This window comes from Elgaria multicarinata, chromosome 1 (assembly GCF_023053635.1).
Source record: "Elgaria multicarinata webbii isolate HBS135686 ecotype San Diego chromosome 1, rElgMul1.1.pri, whole genome shotgun sequence".
Lineage (NCBI taxonomy): Eukaryota > Metazoa > Chordata > Lepidosauria > Squamata > Anguidae > Elgaria > Elgaria multicarinata.
The window spans coordinates 196477489-196493876 of record NC_086171.1 but is presented as its reverse complement, the minus strand read 5'-3'; positions in this window follow the sequence as shown (position 1 = coordinate 196493876).

The window sequence follows — 16388 nt, the reverse complement described above, 5'->3', positions numbered from 1 at the left end:
GAGCCAAACTGTTTAGGGCTTTAAATAATACTAGCACTTTACATCGAACCTGGAAAAACAGTGGCTATCAATGCAAATAGTACAATGATATGTCACGTAGTGTCTAACACCTGCCTAACACCTATAACTACCTAACAGACTGCCTAACACCTATAACTACTCAAACAGCCAGAATTTGTATCTGTTGAATCTACTAAACTGTCTTTAACGCCTACCTGTCACTACATGTTCATTTCCATTGTTAAAAGAGGCTGAATGTTTTAAACAGCCTCTTTCCATGAGAATTCTGTGGGACTTCATGGCTCATGATGGCTCTTACGTTAGTATATTTATTCAGCTTCCAGATTCTTATTACAAAGAATCTCAGCTAAAGAGGACTGTATGAAAACTGTCAGCCTGCCTGTTTGTCTACCTATCTATCTACTTATTGATCGATAGATCTGGAAAGTGCAGGGGCTGCCATACTCAGTTGGACATCCCAATGAGTTCAATAGGACTTATTCCTAGGAAATGAGGTAAATATCCTGTCGTCTATTATGTGGGAAATGGATATGGCATAGCTGGCACAATAATAATAATAATAATAATAATAATAATAATAATAATAATAATAATAATAATAATACACATCCTTAATGCTCAAGAGAATACCATAGGTGTTTTGCACCTGGAAAGGCCCTGAGTTTCAAAATAATTTCTAGAGCAGGGGGATACTGGCTGGAGCTCAGGGGAATTTGAGTTTGATGGTGGATCCAACCTCCCTATCTCCTTTCTAGAATAAAAGAATAAAATATTTCTGAATAAAAGAATACTGTTTTATGTAGGGTTGTAAGCCGCCTTGGGAGGGTTTCTGCCCTGAGAGGTAGCTAAGAAATGCTTTAAATAAAATAAACAAACTTGCTCTTCCTCTTCATCATTGCAACCTTGCAATGTACTGTTGTTTTATACTTTTATACTGTTGTTTTATACTTTGAATGTTTTTAATTTTTGTGAACTACCCAGAGAGCTCCAGCTATTGGGCGGTATAGAAATGTAATTAATAAATAAATCCTGCTCGCTCACCTGCTGCTCACTCTGGTCCAGACAATGGTGGTGATGAGAAGGAAGACCAGCAGATGCCCACTAACTCTGCCTATCAAGCAATCATGTGATACCAATTGTTTCAAAGATGGGTTTGTAGCAAATGAGGAATGCAGTGTTGTATAAAAACTAAGACCTTTATTGCCTCAAACAAACTTATACTCTTCTCTCCAGTCCTGACTGATTCCTGAGAGTCACTGACTGATTGGGTGAGTATTCCTTCAATCAATGTCTTTTATAAGTGTCACTGACTTCCTCTCCCATCTGACTGTCTCACTTAGTTCTACCTATTGATACAGCAATAATAAGAAAGCAAAAGCAACTGGTGATAATGATGGTGAGAAGGTAGACTCAATGACAGAGAAGTCCTATTGAGAATGTCTTGCCCAGGGCCCACAAAAACTTGGAGCTGGGACTGGGTGGCATTGTCCAAATCAGCACTACACCAGTTGGTGCCCTACACCTGAAGTTCCTTTGCTCCACAATCTCCAGTCATTGAGGAAGGGTGAATATTCTGATTGGTTTCAGCCTAGGAGTCCCACCACACTGATCTTCAGGTGTCTTATCCCCTGAGCTTAAAATATACGTTGTGTGCATAAAAACATAGCCTTGAAGGAGCCAAGGTAGAAAGTCAGATCTCTCCAATTTGCAAATGGGAACGAGAGACAAATTCAACTGTCTGCAGTTTTAAATAATAGCTCATGTTAAGCACCTGCAGATCATGTGGGGGGAAACAAAACAGCTCGCTCCAAATGCCTCAGATTTTGCCTCAGCACGCTAGAAGCGAGTTTGCCTGCTAGTCTTTTGACTCCCTGCTGCATATTGTTCTCATTGTCAATATCTTTTGTTTTGTTTCTCTGTATTTACAGGAAACAGAATAAGTTAAGCAATTGGCAGCAGAACATGGCTAAGAACATAATAGTTATGCCTGATCCGTGCCATGCCAGCTAAACATTACAATCTGAAGGGCAGGGCTGGCACTAATTTGCTATCTTCACAGCCACAAAGTACATCTCAGTTGCTTTCCTCCCAGGACCCTTCCGGCAAATAGCTACCGACACCCACTTCTCTCCCCCGCCCCCAAGACAGAAATTCAGATGTCACCGCACCTAGCATTTTCACACATGGGAGACAACGCGACTTGATACCACCAATTTACCTAGAATTTTACAACATTAAATACAGTGTCTTCCCTGATGCTTTTAGAAACCCATCATTATTCCCAGGGTGGAAGGTAACATTGGAGGGTTGCAGGCATGGCTGGCCTTACCTCAAAACAAAACGCAGCAGATGTCTTTAGCTAGCAAATTTCTAGGACACACAGAATGCTCTGAAGGCACTTGATAAAGACACCTTGTTGAAAGCAAACCAGCTTGGGCATCCTCCTGGTCTAGCACAACAGAGGGGTGAGGATCTCACGATATTTTTATCACAAGATCTCCCCCTCTGTTTACACATGGCACGCGATGACCTCGGAAAGAGAGGACGTCGCGCCCACCATTTTGTTTTTTGTTTTTTAAAAACAAGAAGTGCACGAGCACTCATGCGCTCAAAGGCAGGTGTTTTTTATTTTTAAAAAAAATCCCTGCTCCCCCCACCCCACCCCTGATGGGTCCTGGCTCCTCGCAGAACCGGGACAAACCACGACGCCCGCCCACATGTTCCATGGTCTCAGGATCAGCCCGGGACCGTGGAAAAACCGAGCTGCAAGGGTAGGGCAAAATCCCAGGGAAATGGAGGGATCATCCCTTCCTGCTCCCGGGATCCCCTGTACATCATGTGGATGCACAGGGATGATCCCGGGATAAGCCCTTGTCTAGCTATGGCCCTAGTCTTCTCTCCATTGCATGAAGGGGAGCTCTTTTCAGGGCTGGCTCCAAGTCTGAGGGAGCCCTTGGACAAAATGCTTTCCAGTTGGCTCCCCTCCGACATCAGGAGGATCTCTCAGGGCTACATGATATTGTGAGGTGGCTGCAGCAGCACTCCAAGAATGGATAGGAGTCACCACTTAAATTTCCCACATTGCCCCACATAGCTTCACTCCAGATCACTGTGGGAAGTTTAAATGGCAGCTTTTTCAGTCACAGCTGGTTGGGCTAAGTTGCAGGGCAGGGGAGAAGTCCATGTTGATGGGCCCTGTTAGGGCACTAGGGGCCTTAGCAGTTGCCCTTGGTGCGAAGCAGCCATCCACCCCACATCCACCTGTTCTCTTCAGCAATTGCACGTGTCTTTTAAAAGAAATGGGCCAGTTTTCTCCAGCTCATCATGCCTGACTAGTCTTGATTTTAATGGTCATGCTTAGATGGTCATGCTGCTGTTTTATTCATGTTTTACTGCTGCAGCTCTATAAAGGTGGTTGCGTCTTTTCCTTCTTGTCTCTCTGAGACAGTGCTGAATTATATTTAATATATTCTTGTCGTTTGTCGTTTCCCACTTTGTTATTTATTTGTTTATTTATTGCCTTGGATGGATTTCATCCAGAAAGGCAGGTTATAAATAAATAAATTAAAAAATGGAATTAGTGATTGACGGCTTCTTCATAAAGAGAGGCGTAGTGAACACACGTAGAGCCCTGCTGGATCAGACCAAGGGTCCATCCAGTCCGACACTCTGTTCACACAGTGGCCAATTAGCTGTCGACCAGGGAACCATAAGCAGGACATGGGGCACCCTCCCACCCATGTTCCCCAGCATCTGCTGAATATCTCCTGAGAATGGATGTAGCATATAGCCATCAGGATAAGTAGCCATTTATAGCCTTCTCCTTCAGGAATTTATCCAATCCACTTTTAAAGCCATCCAAATTGGTGGCCATCACTACATCTTGTGATAGTGAGTTCCAGAATTTAACTATGTGCTGTGTGAAGAAGTCCTTCCTTTTATTTGTCCTGAATCTCCCACCAATCAGTTTCATGGGATGACCCCGGGTTCTAGTATTAAGGGAGAGGGAGAAAACTGTCTCCACACCATGCATGATTTTGTACACCTCTATCATGTCTCCCCTTAGCCTCCTTTTTTCCAAGATAAACAATCCCAGCTGTTGTAACCTTCCCTCCAGCCCCTTAAACATGTTGGTCATGTCGGACTCCCAACCTGCAACATGGGATCCACTTTCACAATTACACAATTGCTCAACATGGTGGCAACAGCTTTGCCGTGACCCATGTGGACTGATCTCATGACCCACTTTTGGGTTGCGACCCACCGGTTCAGGACCATTGGTGTAATGGAGCCACCCCTCCTCAGAATTTCCTTCTGAATTTAGCTGTAATCCTTATAGTAGCTGGAGGAGGGATGGAAAATGATTTCTTCCTGCAGTACATTGTTCCCTATTGTAATGCAAAGTATTGGGGGTGGTCTTGAATGAGCAATTGAGTCCTATCAGCTTTATGAAAGATCTGCTCCTGGTGGAGATGAAAACTGGTAGAACTGGTTTATTCATAGAATCATAGAATTGTGGATTTGGAAGAGACCACAAGGATCATCTAGTCCAACCCTCTGCAGTGTTCAGGAAAACCAATTAAACTATCCATGAGTGGTGGCTGTCCAACCTCTTCTTAAAAACCTCCAGAGATGGAGAACCTACAACCTCTGTAGGTAGACTGTTCCACTGTTGTACAGAGCTTACCGTCAAGTTTTCCCTTATATTTAATCGAAATCTAGGTAGATGTAACTTACATCCGTTACTTTGGGTCCTAATTTCTGTGGCCATAGAAAATAGATCTTGACCATCCTCCCTGTGGCACCCTTTTATGTACCTGAACACTGCTAACATGTCTCCCCTTGGTCTTCTTTTCTCCAGACTGAACATCCCAAGTTCCTTCAGCTTGTCCTCATAGGACATGTCCTGAAGTCCTTATATAAGCTCCATTGCCCTCCTCTGAAACTGTTGATGTGGATCAATGCTGCTACCTGAATTTTTTGATTCTCCTTGCCTGCACATCAAGATTTACCACCACACCACTGCTCTGATCTCAAAATAAATTACATTTCACCTAGACTGGGCATTCAGGGCAACCTCTTGGCCTCATAGCTGGCAGAATGGGAAACTGAGCAGGAGAAGGAAGGGGATGAAAGAGTCCACGCCTGTATGCTTGTTTTGCTGCTGCTGTAGAGCTGTTAAAAGAAGCAGACAGGATTTAATTTAAAACTACACGTACTGCCTCGGTAAAAATGTCCCCCCACTTTTATGACAATTAATGTTTCCCTGCTCACTGAAAAATATCCACTTACATCAAACACTGCACAAAAGTCTATTTGCATTTGTAATATGAAGCACGCAACCCCGTTAATATTTTTAGCTTGCTGTGAGATTGCTCCAGTGAAAGTCAAAGTTCTGAAACAGTTTGTCAATTGCTTGATAATTTTGCATAACCATTCCTCTCCTCCCCCTCTCCACAACTTGCCTGTGCACTTAAAATACATTGTGCTCAATGCACCTTTTAGAAACATAGGAAGTTGCTTTATACTGAGTCAGGCTATTCATCCATCTAGCCCAGTATTAACGGCACTGACTAGCAGTGGCCCTCCAGAGATTTAGCATGTCTTTGCATTAAGGGGAAATTGCATTGCTTACCTGGGGCATTTGTGCTTCATGCTTTTTGGTGTGATTGTTATGGGCTGCATTTCATGAGTGGAGAGTACTTCCTCTCTGTTCAGTTCCACTGAGACAGCACCATCGAAGGGTGGAAGATCCTGCTTTTTTTTTCAGGATACCACTTTAAAAGTGGTTCTTTTCATGGACACTATGGGAGATGTCCTGGTTGTTGATGACATCATGTAAAAGACCTGCAAACTTTCATGAGTGGTCAATCACAAGTGTGCAATAAATCACTCATTTAAAGGAGCCCTCAGGCAGGAGTTTTTCCAGCCCTACTGGGATACACCTGGGACCTTCTGCATGCAAAGCATGTGCTTTACCACTGAACTTTGGCCCTTCCCTTGATCTAAAGGTCAAACTACACACAACACTGTTGCATGTAGCATCTCTCTTTAAAATAGAGCTGCAGATCAGTAGGTTGGTAGAGATGCTTCTTAACCCTTTCTCCTCCTGCACTTTTACAAAATACACCTGTGGAGGCTGCACTCTGCAGAGGAAGACTGGGGGGGAGATGGGGCTGTTTAATGCTTTCGTGCCTTTTCTACTAGAAACAAAACAACCCCAAGCTGCTTCCATACACACACTTTTTAACAGAAAAAGGAGCAATTGATAGAGAGATTTTCACTACAGATTGCAGTCTCCACAGCTGTATTTTGTTGGGGGGAGGGGGTGTTGGGAGAACATTACACATCTCCTGAATACGATGTGTAATTTGTCCCTAAGTGCTAGGGGAGAACTTTTCCCTTGCTTTATGAAAGTGGTAAATGCAAACTCATGGTTTTTTATGTATGGCATTTTGTTGTTGATGTTGTGGATGCTGATGTATTAAAAGAAAGTCAGTATTGAAGCAGCTACACCTTCACTGGCCAAAGAATGGTTTCTCCCTTGCCTTGTTATACCATAGTGTAATTTCGCTTTCTCTATAAAATTAACTCCACTTCTTCAAATTGTTATTCAGTAACCACTGTCTTCCATAAAATAGTAATGGAGTATACTGAAAAAAGCCATTTCTGGCTGGCTGGCAGGCACACTGAAAGGGGACATTCCACACTGCACCATTTTGTTTCAGGTCCACTTGTTCTATTATAATACATTATAATAATTATGAACTTATTTATATAACGTATACCCCCACTGAAGTACACAAGTAGATACACACACACACACACACAAACACACACACACAGAGGAACTGTGTTGTTGTAGTGTGTAATGCTCCTATTCAGGATACTCCATTACATTCTCCCTCCCTCCTAGTTTTCTGCCACCCTCCCCACTTGTCAGAATTCCATGGCTACCAAGTAATCTCTGTCCTCATTTTGCAGTTTGGATGGGTGTGTTCCCCTTCTCCACCCCGACCTTAGAGTTTTTCCTAAAGATTTTTTTATACTTCACTAAACCTTGGAGTTTTCCCAGACCTGCTGGTACCTCTCACTCTTGTGCATGGATAGCACAGATCTGGCTACATAAGCAATGAACTCTCTGCCTGAATATCAGAAACAGAAAAAAAAGGTTATATTTTTCTAAGCATACCAGATGGCAACCTGGAAATTTCTCCTTTAACTTTAAGACTGCTACTGAAACTGTAGATAAGATTGCCATGGCTTCTCGTGTCAAGCACCACACCAAACAATCTTCTCATCTGCTTCTTTTTCCTGGCTGCTGTGAGGCATTCATAGAATTCTGCTCGTCACCACAGATTCAAGACTGGCAGACCCAGAAGAGCAGAATCTTGTGGTAAAAAAGGATTTAGATTGGCCAGATTTTCTCACTGAATCTACTGTCTGAAATCAGAGAGAACTAAAAGGTGTTTCTCAACTTAAAAGATTTAAAGATCCAAAATCGAAAGACAGTTTGCTAAAGCATAAGCTTAAAATGGAGACATTTTTGAAATTCTACTTCCCATGGAATTTTCTGTGTTGGCCAGTCTTTAAATCACATAGAAAGAGACAGGAGTTTGAGCTGTCAAATAACCTTGGCTCAACAAATAGCCCTGTTCAATTTTTTCTGGATCTAATCCAACTAAGGATTAAGGGATGGATTATCCATGGGGGTAATTACTTTTAAGGCAGCCTCATTTCTGGAGTAGGATGGACCTCCCCCTGCCCAAACTTGGACTCTAGTTATATTTAAGGTCAAACTTAAATCAAACTCGGCGCTTCAGAGCCAGCACTCAGCGGGTCCCTTACCTGCTGCCTCCGCCGTGGCAGAGGCAGCAGGTAAGTGGGGAAGGGGGGAGGAGGGGAGGCTTACCTGCCACTGCCGTCCGCCACCACTACCGTCCTTGCATCTGGTGGCTTCCACTGTCGCCGATGCATAAGTCCGGAAGTAGGCCACATGGCCTACTTCCAGGCTTAAGCGTTGGCAGCAGTGGAAGCTGCCAGATGCAAGGATGGCGGTGGACAGCGGAGGCAGCAGGTAAGTGGGGAAAGGGATACTTTTCTGGGTGCCAGCTGTGCAGCTGGTACCCAAAAGTCCGAATCGCCTCAGAGGGCCCGAATTTTGCCTTGGTTTTTGCACCAAGGCGGGTCGGGCAACCCCCAAAGCACCTTTGAACCAAACCGGGGCTGTTTTGGAGGCTCTGAACCGGCCTCTGAGTCAGATAGCGGGGTGAGTGCACAGCCCTAGTCCATTCTACCCACTCAGCATTGTACTAGCATATTGTAGACCAGACCCTAGTCAGTGGTTAATTTCTAAAAAGAGAGGTGCTAACCCCAAAGCCTCACACTTTGCCCTGGAAATGCCACCTTATAATCCATAAAAGCTTGTACTATAATAATATTGTTAGTCTTTAATGAAAAGCCACATGACTCTTTGTTGCTTTTGCGGCAACAGGCTAACACAGCTACCCTTCTGGAATGGAGGCGATTCGTTAGACTTTTGTTAAGGTCACAGCCAGTGGAATCTACTCTGCATCTCTGGAGATACAAGCTTACAATAAAATTATCTCATCCTTCTCCAGGCTAAGCTGAAAAATATAAGTAAAGGGCAGCAGTCAGAAGAATGATGGACCCTTGCTCTAGTTAGAATTTCATGAAACACGCTGTCAGCCTGCTTGATGAGATAGATGGAACCACTGCGCTTTGTTCTACCTTCCAGATGGACCAAGGTTCACTCTTCAGCAAGCATGAGAACTCCTGGCTGCCAGCAGCTATCGGTAGGGAATAGATGTTGAAATAGAACTTTGTGCCTTTCATGTCAGGAAGAGGATTTCTTGCTTTCTTTTCATTGTTGTAGAATGAGAATTAGATTTGTCGTACATTTAACCATCAGTACCCATGGAACTGATTTTCACTCACTCCGAGTAATGTGCCTTCAGACACTTTGCTTCGGTAATAAAAAGTAATGGATAATTATTCATTCTTTCAGAGAATGCACCTTAATCACCAGGGCTGACATTTCCAAGCAATCCTTTGGGACCTCTGTTTCCAGCAAGTAAAGTTTAAGATGAGCATGCACAATTTGTTGCGATCCAAAGAGCAGAAGCACTTTGGCCACATAATGTACTGAAGTACTTTGGCCACATAATGAGAAGACAGGACACCCTGGAGAAGATGCTGATGCTAGGGAAAGTGGAAGGCAAAAGGAAGAGGGGCCGACCAAGGGCAAGATGGATGGATGATATTCTGGAGGTGATGGACTCCACCTTGGGGGAGCTGGGGGTGGCGACGGCCGACAGAAAGCTCTGGTGTGGGCTGGTCCATGAAGTCACGAAGAGTTGGAAGCGACTGAACGAATAAACACAACAAAGAGCAGAACGTAGCCCACCAATCATGTATTGTGACTGCCCAGAGACAATTAAAATGTGGGAAGGAATTGCACACAATACAGCTTTTACTGAACCATACCATTTCAAGCTGCAGATGAACATAAGAACAACCATGCTGGGTCATACCAAGGTTTCATCTAGTCCAGCACTCTGTTCACACAGGGGCCAAGCACTTGTTGATCAGATACCCACAGGCAGGACACAGGTGCAACAATACCCTCCCATCCATGTTCCCCAGCAACTGGTGTATATAAGCTTACTGCCTTGGATACTGAAGGTAGCACATAGGCTTCAGGACTAGTAGCCACTGAGAACCTTCAGGAATTTATCCAACCCCCTTTTAAAGCCCTCCAAATTGGTGGCCATCACGGCATCTTGTGGTAGCAAATTCCATGCACTGTGAAGAAGTACTTCCTTTTATCTGTCCTGAATCTCCGACCAATCAGCTTCATGGGATGAACCCAAGTTCTAGTATTATGGGGCAGGGAGAAAAATATCTCCACCCCATGCATGATTTTGTACCCCTCTATCATGTCTCCCCTTAGCCTCAGAGGCAGCCTGATCTTAATGCCTCTGCTCTCCCAACTCCATTTCCAGATAGTTGAACAGCAGTGCAAAAATTTAATATGGGTGGCTGCACACCCACACCCCAATAACTTGTCTGCCTCTACCATCCATTGTTTCCTTGTGTGATGCTCATGCTAGTTTATAAGACCTTGTTCACTCTTTTTGTACCCTTGAACCAGTACTCTGATGCGTAGACATAGGTGGTTGCCTTTTCCTAACAAGGTGATTAGGCGGCACTGCATAAGGAGCTCTGCAGAGGCCACCAGAGAGGGAGGTAGCAGCAGCCAGGCACCTCTCCATCGGGCCTGGGTCCAGCTCCAGCTGAGAGACCCCTCCCTCCTGCTACCAACTGTCTCTGCAGAGGCCTCCAATGAGGGAGGAAGCAGCAGCCAGGCACCTCTCCACCGTGCCTGAGTCCAGCTCCAGCTGAGAGTCCCCTCCCTCCTGCTACCAACTGTCTCTGCAGAGGCCTCCAATGAGGGAGGAAGCAGCAGCCAGGCACCTCTCCACCATGCCTGGGTCCAGCTCCAGCTGAGAGTCCCCTCCCTCCTGCTACCAACTGTCTCTGCAGAGGCCTCCAATGAGGGAGGAAGCAGCAGCCAGGCACCTCTCCACCGTGCCTGGGTCCAGCTCCAGCTCAGAGCCCCCTCCCTCCTGCTACTAACTGTCACTGCAGAGGCCACCAGTGAGGGAGGAAGCAGCAGCCAGGCACCTCTCCACCTTGCCTGGGTCCAGCTCCAGCTGAGAGCCCCCTCCCTCCTGCTGTCAACTGCAACTGCTGAACTTTCCAACTAAGATTGTAGTGCCTGAATTTGCTTTCCTTTTCCCCCTCCTCCTCCTCCCTCCCAATCCCCTTTCCTTTTGTGTCATGTCTTTTAGATTGTAAGCCTGTGGGCAGGGACTGTCAAGAAATACTTTTGTAAGCCGCTGTGAGAGCCTTTTTTGGCTGAATGGAGGCATAAAAATCCTTAAATAAATAAAATTAGTGTTGAAATCCTCCTCCACTTCAGATATAATGGTAATAGGGCAAAAACAAACATTTATTTATTTATTTATTACATTTTTATACCGCCCAATAGCCAAAGCTCTCTGGGCGGTTCACAAAAATTAAAACCACAATAAAACAACCAACAGGTTAAAAGCACAAACATAATAGGTAATGCAGGGTGTTGCCTAAAACAGGAACTCCATGAGGCGTTTTACAGTAGGCATTTATTGCGCATTGTGATTCCTCACTCACAGTAGTTTGTGGGTGCTTTACACGATGCATCACCCTCCAGGGCCTCTGCCATGCCTTGCAACCCTTATAACAGTATTGTTTTCCTAATGAGGAAAGTCTGGTATTTCTGTGAATGGCAGCATTAAATCCACTGTACCACAGTGCCCCCTAGTGGCTCTGTAATGGAACATATAGAAAGGCAGAGGAAGAAAAAACCTGGGGGTGGGAATGCGTAAAGGAACCAACCTTAATTCCACAAAGAATCTGGAAGCAGAAGCCTTGGTTAAGTGGCAGGTTAAAAGTCTAATGTAGGAAAGTTCAGTATCTCCTCCTAATTTCCCAATAAACAATTGACATGACATGACATCACTGTACTCCTAATTTTCTTCTACTTGCTTTTGTTGGTTTCTGCTTGTAGATCTGTTTTTAGAACTCTTTTAGTATTTATTGTTTGCCATGGAGTAATCTTGAAATTCACCCATGAACAATTGGCCCAGTTCACAGATGTGCACTATCGTGTACAAGGCTGCTAAACAAACCATGTGAATGGTTTGCCTAGCAGTTAGCATTGCATGCAAACCAGCAATTCTGGCATGTCTCTCCCCCAACAATCCAGAGTCATAACTCAAAAACAAATTATAACACTTTTGGGGATGAAACTGCATTTTTTTCCCTTTTAAAAAAACAAAACAGTGTTGTAATTGTGTGACTTAATTTGCTTTTTCCTGCCCACACATCCTTCATCAGAACAGACAACCCCATGTGTATATACGTGGGTTTCTTTTCAGCGAAACTTGTCATAGTTACTTACTAAAGAAGGTAATGTTCCTTTTTCTTGGCAAACAGTAGCCAATTGAGCTTAGGTCTGTGATTGGACATTTTCCCATTTTAAAGCTCCTTGCGGTATCCACACAAGCAGAAGGCAATTCTGAAGCTAAGCGGGATGTTCAGAACAGTCATTTGCCCATTATTCCAGCTCACAGCAACTCCATAAGAGAATATATTTATGGGCTTTGTGATTAAATAGAAAAGCAGTGTCCAGAGGAAGAAAGCATTCTGAGTTTTCCTTATATAGAAATGTCCAACTTCAAAATAATTGTTGTAGATGTTCCTTTAAAAAAATACAGAAAGAAAAGAGAGGAATTGCTAAAATATTTATCTGTGCTACAAGTGGGCTGACAATTCATGACATTTTCTTAGACCACAATTTTACACACCCATCGATGTAGGCAGGCAAGAAGCCTAGCATGTTTTGAATACATTGACTGCAGCCATTCTGGCTGAACCGTCTAACCCAGCTAGGTATGTAGCCTTTGATTTGTATCTAGCCATTTTCTAGGGAGATAACAAAAACGTTTTAAAACTTAAAACAAAGGTTAAAGAAATGGAATTGAAAATGCTGCTTCACACAATGCATTATTACTGTATGGAATCTAATGGCACAAGATAGAGCAGGGGTGCCCAGTGTGACTTCTGTGAGAGCCATGGCACCCGCAGGGGCCTCCAGTGGCGACCACAAAAGGACCCTGCCCTCTTCACACACAAAAATTAATATTAAAAACCTTGAAAAGTGTTAGGGTGTCATGTTTGCCTTCTTGTTCCTGAACCAGCCACTGTGATCAGCTGCTCAGCGGGGAAGAAGAGAAGGGAAGATTTGCATCTTGCTCCCCCACCCAATCTTCCCCCAATCCACACAGAGCTTTTCCCTTTGCAAACATGCTCCCTCTCTCTCACTGGCCTGGTTTGGACAACACGATAAATGAACTGGGGAGTGGGGGAGAAGGCAACTGTCCATTGAGTTGATTATTGTGTCATGGGGGGAGGGGGATGACACACAACTGTCAGTACATTATTTTGTTCATTTAAACAACGTGGGAAAACAACGGGCGGCTCCGTTGCTTATCAAATACTCAGTTGATTAAAATGTCGTGTGGAGGGCTCCCTCCCCCCGTCGAGGGCACTATTCCATTGGCCATAGAATTCTCTGGCAGGAGTGGCCAACCCACCCACCCCCGGCTGCTCCTGTACAGCTGGCAGAACTTGTAATGGCTGATGGGATATGGCCAGGAGGACTGAGGGAGGAGGAGCACCAGCAGCCCAGGAGGACGCGGGACTTTCAGCCGTGTGACGGGGAGGGGCAACATGTTGTGTGGGGAGTACTGGGGAAATAATGCACGGTGAGTGTGTTATTCCTCCCTCCGTTGCCTAATATGTTGTCCAAACTCAGCCTCTCTCTCTCTGACTCCACTCCCAGCCGGGAGCCTCACTATTCCTTTCTACCCAACCCCTTTCCTCACTATTTCTCTCTTTTTCCCCATCCCTAGCCTTGCACTCTCCCACTCACCTCTTTATCTTGCAGTTTCTCCCCTCTCCTAGCTTCTAGCCTTGCTCTTTGCCTGTCCTCTACTCCTTTGCCTTGCTGTTTCCCCCTCCCTCCGTGCCTCTAGTCTCTTTTGACTAGCCAGGCTCCCACAGCAGCCATTATATGACTAGCAACATCCTACAGTCCATGGGAGCCATTTTGTCATGGTGCCCACAGCAGTTTCTCATGCCAAAAAAACCCCCAACAGATTGAGGGCCCCTGAGATATTGTGATAAGTACTATTCATGCGTTAGCCTTTCGTGCAGTGTGCTAAAGCTTGATAGTGTGGAAATCCATGCCCGTTGGCTCTGTCTCAGATGTCACACGCACCTCAGCTCCAACCTCACAAAAGATAGCCATTTGTCCTACTTTACGGACAGCAACACTCTATTTGAACACAATGACCCTGTTCAGATGACATGCTAAGCCATGATTAGGCCACTAACCCTTTGCAGCAAATGGTTAGTGACCATGGTTATGTAGCCATCATGGTTAGGAATGGTTCACACGACACACTAAGTCATGGTTCACACAACATGCTAAGCCATAATGTTTAGCTCAAAATGCTTAACCACTGTGGCTTAGCGTGTCGTCTGAACAGGATCATCCTCTGTTTGAAGGACTGTGCAGTGCAGGTTCGGTTGAGCAGGGCCTTGAAGTTGCTCATCAACATCGCCTTATCCTAGACAGCAGGCTAAGCAGGCACCCAGGTCACTTCACGACAGTCTTGCACATTATGGTGAAATGCACAGCATTTATATTTCAATTATAGCCATCATTTCTATACATATAAATTAGCATTTGCAACTTCCATTGAAATCTCTTTTGTCCTGTTTATTAGGGCAGATTGTACCTTAAACTAAAATTCTGTTTGCACAGGGAACACCATAGCAACAGTAGCTTTGTGGATGCTTACACCTCGCCCAAAAAGAAGGAAATGCATCACTAAAAATAAAAGAGGACAAAAGAGGACACAGATTTCCATACAGCTTGCATGTGCTAATTTATATGTATTGATGCAAATTTAGACATCATTGCAATAATTTAAATAGAAATCCAATGTATCTTACCTCACCATAGTGGGGAAGACTTGACCAGGTGAGCTGTTGCTGGGCTATTTCAAGGTCCCTCATTTCACTTATTATGGCTCTTCATCTTTAAACAGTGGAGGATGATGGCTCTGATGTCTGTGGGGCAGTGAATTTGCTCTGGGTTTCAGTCAGAACCAGTCAGAGAACTCTAAAGGAGCTACCCAGGGTGTGGGGTACCTTGGCTAGTTCTTTTAGAGTTCTGACTGGTTCTGACTGAAACCCAGAGTTGATTCACCTCCCTACAGATATCAGAGCTACCAGCTTCCACTGGAAGCTTGGACTGGACAGCCAACCCTTCAAACAGACAACAAACAGGGCTTTCTCCGCTGTGGCACCCCGGTTGTGGAATGAGCTCCCCAGAGAGGTCCGCCTGGCGCCTACACTGTACTCCTTTCGTCGCCAGCTGAAGACCTTTTTATTCACTCAGTATTTTAACACTTAATTTTAACTTAAATTTAAATTATACTGTTTTAACTCTGTATTTTAACCTTATATCAATTTTGCTGCGTGGTTTTATCCTGGTTGTGCTTTTTATATTGTATTTTGTATTTGTATTTTTAACTTGTTGGTTGTTTTATGATGATTTTAATTTTTGTGAACCGCCCAGAGAGCTTCGGCTATTGGGCGGTATAAAAATGTAATAAATAAATAAAATAAATAAATAAAATAAATAAACAAATAGAGGATTGTCCTCTGGTAGCCCTTGAAATTGAAGATTGTCCTCTGTAAAGAAAGACACATGACTTTCCTAGTACAAGTTCTTGAATATTTCAGAAGAGATTGGATTCTCTTTTGAAAATGGCGATAACATCAAGATGAATGTCAGAAAGGTCATTCAGCGAATTGGCAGCCTCTGGAAGGTAAGTTGTCAGCCCCTATTTATGAATGCATTCTCGGTCTCAGGGAAGGCCCTCGAAGGAGATTCATTATTCTGTTGCACAATTAAAACAAACACCACATGGCGCTCAAATGAATTTGCTACAAAAGCTTCACAAATCAAGCTATTTGCAATGCAAATGCAATCCCCATCCCCACCAGCACTTTCTAAAGATTAGCCTATGAGGAATAAGAAACAAGGCTCCTTCCTCAAGCACCTGATAATGCCAGAAGCAGCCTTTGTAGCAACTGCAGGAATCTTATCGCTTGAGAGAAAGAGAGAGAGAAAGAGATGAGCAGGTTTTGGATAGCTTTCTATTTGGGTGATTTATCAGCACCCATTCAGGGCCCTTTACAGGAATCACTGGTAAGGTGGGCATGAATGAATTGGGGGGGGGGGGGAAGGAATGCATCACCAAAAAAAAGAGACAAAAGAAGGCAAAACTTTGCATAAAATATGCATATGCTAATTTATAGGTATAGATGCAAATTTAGACATTATTATTATCATTTAAATAGAAATACAGTATAGGTCAACATAGTGCATAAAACTGACCAGATGACCTGTGTGGCTGCCTGTTCAGTCTGCTCTCCAGGTGCTGTGGATGGGCACATTTCTTATGTTGCTTTATCTTTAAACTGAAATTGGGCAGGACTGCCCTTCCAACAGAGGACATCATCTCTCAGCCCATGAAATACAGGGATGACCTCTATAAAAGAGAACACCTGGCACACACCCTAGAAACCAGGAGGCACACTTAGACCTTTATCGCCAGTAATGGCACTATTCAAAACACCTAACTGGTGTGAAAGCGGAGAACTGA